Source organism: Mauremys reevesii, linkage group 2, assembly GCF_016161935.1.
Source record: "Mauremys reevesii isolate NIE-2019 linkage group 2, ASM1616193v1, whole genome shotgun sequence".
Lineage (NCBI taxonomy): Eukaryota > Metazoa > Chordata > Testudines > Geoemydidae > Mauremys > Mauremys reevesii.
This window is the reverse complement of record NC_052624.1, coordinates 232,553,901-232,563,648: the sequence shown is the minus strand read 5'-3', so window position 1 is coordinate 232,563,648 and position 9,748 is coordinate 232,553,901.

The window sequence follows — 9,748 nt, the reverse complement described above, 5'->3', positions numbered from 1 at the left end:
TAATTACCATGGAGGAGAGCTTTGCTGTGTAATTTAGAAATTTAGAAAAATCTTTATTCAACTGATTTTAAAAAGTTCACTTTCTTATTGAGCTACATTAGCCAAAGATTTCCCAAGAACATATTTCACACACAGCTTACCATCAATAGGAAATCTTAGTATTTGTAATAAAATTCCAAGGAATTTAATTAGATGACAATGTGAAACCTAGCTGGGACAAGGCTTGACCATGACTAGCTGACATGATGCAGAAGATGACCATGTCAGCTAACTTATCACAATCATGTTTAACACAATTCAATTTAGTGAAGACAAAGCCTACAGGCACATGAAATTGATATCATTTAGCAGCATGTTTTCTACACATGGCTATTCTCTTAGCCTTCCCCGCCCCCCGTTCTCTTTTGATGTCTCTCTTTGTATTTATCATTACTGTTCCTGTACTCTTGCCTGAAGAATGCACTTTGCAAAAGAACACCAGGCACAAGTACTGAATAACTGGGAATTAGAGTGGGTAGGAGAAGGATGTCATGCATGGTACAATCAATAAGAGGCATGAGACTGACCTAGCTATTTTTATAAGAAAGACCCCCTCGACCATCAAACATGGGGCCCCGATGCAGTGCCCACAAGTAGTTAACCAACATTTAAAAAATAAATGAAAATAAAACTCCTCACCTCTACATTATTCCCTCTTCTGTGTTTCTCACTGTGTTGGGCCTTCTCTCTCTTACAATATACTAGAAGTTCTTTGGGGCAGAGATTTTCCTTATTTCATGTCTTCCTTAATGATAAGCACATTGTTGGCGCTTACAAATGAGATTTGGAATATGATGCAGATGAGCATTAATAAGCCCACTAGACAACACCCAAGTCACCAAGGATGGAGCACACTCAATCGTGTGAGGCCAATGTCTATTGTCTTCAAAAGAGAGATGGCTCTGAGACCTGAGAAGCTAGGTGATTCTTTTACTGTCTTATCCGACTGCATTCTAATGACTATTTGCTAAACAGATGTCTACAATATTTCTATAATCTCATTAATTTTTGCACTTTTTATTTCTGCCAGATTTAGTAAAGAGCTTAAGGTCAAGATTTTTAAAAATAGAATCCTAACGTTAGGCTTCTAAATCTATTCTAGGCTTCTAAATAAGTGGCTTGATTTTCCAGTGGTCTGAGCATCCAACAGCTCTCATCAAGTTCAGAAGAAGCTTAGTATTTTTGAAAATCAGATCACTTATTTGGGAGCTTAAGAATAATTTAGGAGCCTAACTTTATGCTAGAATTTTGAAAATCATAGCCTACATTCCAGATTTAAGACTAGTTTGAAACCAGTAGTCCAAAATTTTCAAGTACCTTGAGTATTATATTTCTCTTAACCTTACTTTCTATCTACAAGGACAAGACAAAAATTTTATGCAACATATTTCACTTACGCCAATTACCTCAATTCTGAAGACTAGACTGGATCAACACTCACTCAATAAAATCAGGACTAATTCAGTTCTCAGCTATTTACATGGTTATCAAAGCTTATCACCACCTTTATGAGCGGACAACTATTGTCCGACTGAAACTATATGTACAAATTTCTTCCAAATATATTTATCCTGGAACCTTGTATTAATGATATTACTATTTCATCACAATTAACCTTCCTGATTCTTAAATATTTCTGCATGCACTTCATAGATCATAAATTGTACTTATCACTAAGCAACAGTGATTTCTACAGTGTAAATGCATATATGTAATTATTATTTGCATTGTTCTGCACATAAGAAATCAATTAAAAGATTACATACAATAAAAGAAACTTTTGGTAATTTAATCTGACCCCCACCACCATAGTATCTGAGTGCCTCGCAAGTATTAATGTATTAATACAAGTATGAATCTCTCACAATGCATGTGTAATATAGAGGCGTATTTTACCCATATTATATATGGAGAACAAGCACAGCGAGATTAAAGGCTTGATTTTCAGAGGTTGTGTTTCACAAGGCATGATACCTGGAATCCAAGGGGGTTGGAAAACAACTTTCATGGTGACCCCAAAGTGGTAAGTGAGTGATAGAATCCATTAGATGCCCACAACACTTGGTAGGCACAGTGGGGACTTCAATAAAAATATGAGATACTACCAACTAATTGATTGTTAGTGAAGTATATGAATTTCTAAAGGAGATTACAAATTTCAAGTAAGAAACAACAGCTTGCTCTAAAATATTTTCAAAAGTATATGAAGAGCACTAGAGTTACTCTGGATTGATGATGTTTAAGATCGGGGCATGCACAAGAGGGTGGCAAGAAGGGACACGAGCTCCCTCAATAATCGGTGGGGGCACAGAACTCCTCCAGCTCCAGGGCTGCAGCAGGGAGAGCTTGCTCCGCTGGCCCCATGGGGAGAGTGAGCTTCTCTGGCCCCAGGGGGAGCTGACAGATCCTCTGGCCCCGGGGCCGCAGCAGGAGCACAGAACATGCCCCTCCAAAAGCCATCAAATGTTTATTCCTGTGCACACCCCTGTTCAAGATTGAAATTAAGTTTGTACACATGGCTTTCAAGTTTAAAAATCCTCTAAAGGAAAACAAACAATATAATACAATAGAATGGAACTGTTTCTTGATTTCTGAATTTCTGTAGTTTTCTTAACTAATATCCATATTACAAAGTACATGCACATATTTTAGCTATCATGTAATTATGTATATATTGTGATATGTATGCATCCCTTGTAATCCATATCCACCATATATTTATTTTCCAAAATTACTTTTGCAGTGAAAAAAAAATCACTTAAAAGACAGCAAAATATGTAATTAAAGAAGAAGTGGCAGAAAGGCAGAATGAACAGATAGCAGATTAAAAATGTTTTCACATTTGTAATGGCAAAAAGAAACAGAAGATAGGGAAAGGATTTAGGGAACAGAATGTGTCATAATAATACAATTTGGGGCATATTAAAATAAGAGGGGTAAGATAGAAGGCAGGCTCTTTATTAATTATTGTCAGTCCTATTGTAACACTAAGCACCCCTGTAGTCACACCCTACATCCAATTGTAATAATCTTTGTACAAAATATGCCTTGTGAGGTTTCATTTGAAAACTAATAACTCACTACTAATAATCTTGTGTGATATATGTATGTGGTGGGTATTAAGAGTTATGGGCCTATGCTGGAATCATAACTAAAATGTGTTCAAGCCAGGCACATCAGGGGGAGTTGGTAAACAGAACTACTTAGACAAAAGAACGTGTATTTGATTATCTGACCAGCCCAATCTTCCGCAAAGACAACAAAGGTCCATTTTTACATGTTAGGTAAACAAAGCTATTAAGCTAACAAGTGGGGAAGAAAGAACATGAAGCTTCCTTCACCATCAGACTCTATGTCATCTTCCCTACAGCTTAAGTAAACTTTACTTTGATGGGTAACACTCAGAAGAATTGATTTCAAAGGTTTACTGATCTATACAGATAGGGGGCTGAACCTCAAGTGATAAGCAATTGCATCAACTGATTGAATAGAATATTAGCGCATCAAATAAGGTATTTTATGAATGCCTGTAACATGCTGGTGATTAATGTCATTGTAAAATGTATGTATTAACACTATATAAGGAATTATGGATACTCATTGATATTAGACTGTACAGTCTGCCCAGACAGGAGGGAATGTCACAGCTATCTACCTGTCTGCTATGTAAGTTAAGCATGGCAGAATCAGAAACAATAGAAGCCCTATTTTTATACAGGGGGATGGGAAGCCCACAGGAAGGGGAGAACAGCAAGTGGTCAGCCTCCTGGTGGACACAGCAAGTTAAGCACACAGGAGGGCTTCCTGCCTCCTGAAGTAAGGTCACTGAACTTTGGGAGATATAAAAGCAGGGAGAGAAGCCATCGTTGGCATCCATTACTGGACAGACACAATGGAACAGAGCCCTTGAAAGCTCAGAAAGATGGATCCTCCAACCAATGGAAGGGGTTGAAATCTCTGGAATTGAATATAGGTGAGAAAGCTGTTTAGGTAAAGATCTTTCACTGAAGAAGGCAAGGGAAGCCAGTATCTTGTGCTTTTGTGGAAGGTCCTGACTGAGAAAAAGTCAGCCATGGCTGGGAAGAATGACTGGTGAGAAAAAACATCTTGAACAAAGCCTGTATCTTGCTATATTACGTTTTAGACTTTTAGATGCGGGGTTTCACGTTTATTTGCTTGCAACCCTTTCTAACTTTGTTCTTTTCACTTAGCATCACTTAACCCATGTCGTATTGGTAGTAAATTTGTTTTATTTTACTGTAAACCAGCTCAGTGCAGTGTATTCACCCAGGTAAGTTAATAAGCTGTGATGTGCTTTTGTTTCTTCAGAGGAACAAACAAACCTTATTATTTCTCTGAACTGTCCAGGAAAGGCTGGACATGACAGAACACACAGTTTTGGAAAAATCCAGGACTGGCAGTGTAGTGGGGTGCCCCTGCAACTAGTAACCAAGGCTGGTGGGCCTGCGGGGCTGTAGACAGGCTGCTGGGGTCAGAGCTGCTGAACCTGGGCTGTCTAGAACACGAACGCTCAAGGTGTGACCTGCATGCTTATAGGCTGGTTGTGAGCAGCCCACATTAAGAAATACAGCACCAAAGCATTGTGAGGCACCCAAAGTTACAGGGCAGGTGTTGACACAACCCCTCACTGGACCGAACTGCATCCCAGAATGTGACATCTCTAGATTTAGCAAAGGATACAAATCAAACTCAAGCAGATACAGATCATCATTAGTACAAAAAACAACATCCACGAGCTGTCAGGAACTCAGCTGATTCCAGATGCAGTAGCCTAGCTGTGATATGTGATGCTATATGAAAAGGAAGATTACCATTTATATCATTGTTGCTCCCACTGTGGCACAATTGCAGTAGATCTGATACGAAGTATGTCATGTAAGGTATCAATGGAAAAGTTATAATCTGCTAAGTATGATAATTTTATTTATATGCATGTTTCATCTTTGCATCTGAAGTTATGAATATTTGCTATGTATTTGTATCTCAGACGTGTGTTTTGTTTTTGGGTGACACCCACGAGGTAGATTTACATCCAGTCTAGCCAGCCCTGTGTTGATGGGCCATTCAGGGGAATCAGCTCTTCAATGAGCTCTTCCTGAAGCAGGGGCGGCTCCAGGCACAAGCGCAGCAAGCGCGTGTCTGAGGCGGCAAGCCGGGGGGGAGGGGCGGCGTGCCGGTCACTGTGAGAGCGGCAGTGAAGTACCCTTTGGCGGTGTTTCTGCGGGAGGTTCGCTGGTCCCAAGGCTTCGGTGGCAATTTGGCGGTAGGTACGCCGAAGGTGTGGGACCGGCAGACCTCCTGCAGAACCACCGCCGAATCCGCATTACCAGCGAACCTTCTCCAAAAACGCCGCCCTGACTTCTGTGCTTGGGGCAGCAAAAGGCATAGAGCTGCCCCTGTCCTGAAGATGCCTCAGACAGTGAGGAGCCAATGGCTACCCCTATTATTCCACAAAACATGTAAAGACATGTGATGTGGACATGTGACCTAAGACTCCATCTTTGCCAGTAACTTTCCATGCACATGGGCTATGGGCATTGTTTGGGAGGGTAACTTTCCGTGCATACGGGAGAGGGTATGAATTACAACTGAACATCTCCATTTTGCCTCATTCCTGCTCCAATCCTCATGACTGTGGATTTCTAACAAAAGGATTATTTTGAACAATGGACTCGGGACCTTCCAATCTTTTGGAAGTTTCCAGAGAGACTTTTGTGCAAGCCAGGAGACTAATCCATCACTGCTACAAATCTGATCTAAGGACTTTGCAATCATTTGTAATGTATATGCTCTTTTAACCATTCAATAACTCTCTTTTTTCTTCTTTTTTATTATTAATAAAATCTTCAGTTAGTTTACTGAGGATTGTCTGACAGCGTGATATTTGGGTAAGGTCTGAGGTACATATTGACCTGGGGGTAAGTTTCTGATCCTTTGGGATTGGATGAACCTCATGTGTGGTGAATTAGATTTTCAGAACCTCTCATCATTATAAGACCAGTTTGTCTGGATGGGAACCAAGGGCTCGAATGCCTACAGGGGACTGTGTTTTGGCTTCTTGTTATCCAGTGTGGTGCTATGGAAGCTCTGTTGTTACCAGTTTGGTGATTCTAAAATTAGAGAATAAACCACCAGGTTTTGGGGTATGTCTGCCCTGTTTCTTGCAGTCTGCCCTGAGTGTGGCATATTCAGCGTGGTCCATTCTAGGCACCAGTCACACTAGCAACCTAGTGAGCTCAGGTGTGAACTCCTGATTGCTAACTCCTGGCTCAGATCATTGGCTTGTCTCCCGATCACACCTCAGGTTCTGCCCTCTGATTCTGTGTGGACCACTTGGACAGACTCCTGCTCTGACCCCTAGGTCACACCACCTACACCTCAGTGGGTGACAGTTTGAGCAGCCCACTACAAGATAAAAGAGGACTTCACCTAACGGCATGAAGACCCGCTCTGGAAGGCCCCAGCATGAGCTCCACACACCTTCTCAGACATCACTGGAGTCCTGCAGGAACTGCAGGCTCAGGTTGCCGCACTACCTGACCAAAACGCCGCCCTCCAGGCCCAGGTACAAGCCCATGCAGTGTCTTCTGTCCCTGCAGCTTTCACTTCCACTTTCCATGAGCCTAAGCTTCCCCTACCCAATAAGTTTTATGGAGATGGATCATGCCAAGTTTTGGTGGGTCCTTCACCAATATCATCTCCAGTTTATGTTGCAGCCACAGTGTAAGGCCACAGATCAGTCCTGAGTGAGATTAGTGCTTAGTTTACCCACTGGAGAAGTCCTGAAGTGGGCATTCCCATTCCTGGAGGGGTTCAGTCCTCTCCTTGAGAACTTTGTACAGGCAATGGTGGGCATCTTTGATGATCCTAATTGAGAACATTCTGCAGAAGCTGCTCTCCATGCCTTCCAACAAGGTCCCAGGTCCGTCACCAATATGCAGTAGAATTGTGATGTCTGGCTGCAGACACCTACTGGAATGAGGCTGTGAAGTGATACCACTTCAGGCAAGGACTCAACAACCCTACCAAAGATGAATTAGTAAAGGTAGAACCTTTGCCTAGCCTGGGAGCCTTAACTGATCTTTTATTAGGATTGATGATTGGCTAATGTTCCAAGCCCAAGAAAACCATACGCCATCTGACCCCTACAGGCCAGAATTCTTCCATCTCCTGGAGCACCAGTGGCCCTTCCAGACCCCAAACCAATGCAAGTTGACAAGGCCTAGCCCCACCTCTCCACTGACTAAAAGAATTGTTGCTGGGCATGAGATTGTGCTAGTATTGTGGGATGCCTGAGCACATTGCAGCTAGGAGCCCAGCCAAAGACCAGCCCGTACCTCTGGGTCAGGAAACACCAGAGCTCAGCCCTAGTAGGGGAGCTAGAGTGAGGTTGGCATTCCACTCCTCCCAACAGTGAACCATGCTGCTGCCCAACTGCTGGAATCTTGGAAACCCCTACCCAGCCCATTAGACTGCTCCATCTCGCTCTTCAATTCCAGCATTCTGCCCTGTCTGACATCCACTTAGAAGCATTCATTGACTCACGCATCTTCAGAAATTTCATCAACCAGGAGTTCATTAAGGGGTATAATATAGCAATCTATACTTATTTGTGCCCTCCAGTGCTGATGAGCATGCTTCCTCAGCTCCAACTAATGGTTGGTCACATTCTGAGGTGCACTCCAGCCCCCAACGGATCCAGAGTCATGAACCAAAGATTCATCAGCAGTGCCTGGAATTCCTACCAAGTACTTAGGGTATGCCAAGGTATTTGACAAACAGAAGGTGGATACTGTATCTCCTCACTGGAGTTACAATTGCCCAATCAACCTTTAACTAGGAATGGAGGTTCCTTTTGGACACATTTAAACCCTATCTGAACCTGAGCTGCAGATCCTCCAGTAATAACTTGGGGAAAATTTGCAGAAGGGGTTCATCCACCCTTTGACTTCCCCAGCAGTATATAAGCTTGAAATTACGTGAAGGTTTCTAATCATCAGAGGAGTGAAGTTCTGGAACAGCCTTCCAAGGGAAGCAGCGGGAGGGGAGGGGCAAAAAACCTAACTGGCTTCAAGACTAAGCTTGATAAATGTATGGAGGGGATGGTATGATGACACTACCCACAATGGCATGTAGCCGATCTGCAACTGCTACCAGAAAATAACTCTAAAGGCTGATGATGGGACACAAGTTGGGGAGGGCTTTGGGTTATTACAGAGAATTCTTTCCCAGGTGTCTGGCTGGTGGGTGTTGCCCACATGCTCAGGGTCTAAGTGGCTGCCGTATTTGCGGTCAGGAAGGAATTTTCCCTTGGGGTCAGATTGGCAGAGACCCTGGGGGGTGGGAGAGGTTGGCTTTCCTCTACAGTATAGGATATGGGTCACTTGCAGGTTTAAACTAATGTAAACGGTAGATTCTCTGTAACTTGAAGTCTTTAAATCATGATTTATTTGAGTACTTCAGTAGCTCAGACAGAGGTCAGGGGTCTATTACAGGAGTGGGTGAGGTTCTGTGGCCAGCAATGTGCAGGAGGTCAGACTAGATGATCACGATGATCCTTCTGGCCTTAAAGTCTATGAGACAAGCCAGGGCCGAGGAGCCCTCAAAGGGGTGATAGTTTCATGAACTCGGCTAGCTCTGGGCTCAGACACCTAGCAACCCAATGAGCTGGGCTGAGCCCAATACATCCTCACTAAGTAACTGTGCTCGAGGATTGGACAGAAGGCTCAACAGATTATTTTTTTAAGCCTGGTGGCAACAGCAGCACAGTGGCTGCTCAATGCAGCTGTACCAGACCTGCTTCCCATCTATCCTTTGCTCCACCCCTTGCCTGCTTCACTCCAGCCCCAGTCCCTTTCTAACTCCAAAGCTCTGAATCCTAACTCCTGGCTCAGGCCATAGGTTTGTCTCCTGGCTATGACTCCAGTTCTGCCCTTTGATTCTGCTCGGACCACTAACTCAGACTCCTGCTCTGACCACTAAGTTGCACTGCCTACATCTTAGTGTGTGACACTAGCTGCTCTCCAGCAACCAACAGTACAATTTTTACAGTACAATTCTTAGCCTTAGTCTTAGTCTCTGTAATTCTTACAGTACAATTCTTAGTACAATTCTTAGTCTCAATTACTAGTGAAACAGGATTTTGGAAAAGACACTGCAAATGTCTCAGATTTTGCATAAAAACTCATTTAACTTAGATGTAAGCGTCCCCGGCTGAACCTCTGCTGCCATCTGGGGTTTTTCAGGTATCTATTACAGGCAGGACTGGATTCATGTTTTGTCGGCTCAGTGCCAAACATATTTGTGGGCCCGCCAGGGGAGGAGAGTTGGTCCCCAGAGCGAGGCAGAGGCCAGGGGCAAGCACAGCGGGACAGGGCAGAGCAGACAAGCTCCACCCTGGGGTGGCACAGAGCCAGTACCTACCTCTCTCTGCCAGAGCCAGGTCCTTGGGAGCCCGTTCTCTCTCTCTCCAGCTGAGCTGCAGCTTCTCCAGGCAGCAGCAGCTGCTCTTCCTGCCCTCCTGCTGGGGAGGCTGATCGCGGTTACTCCTGTAATCAGACTTTTAATATCCAGACACTGCCAGGCTCTTTCCAACTGGACTTTCCAGTTGAAAACAGGACACCTGGCAACAGGGGTGCCAGAAGGGGGTGGGGGGAGAGGGTGAAGAGGAGCAAGCGGCGGGCAGGGC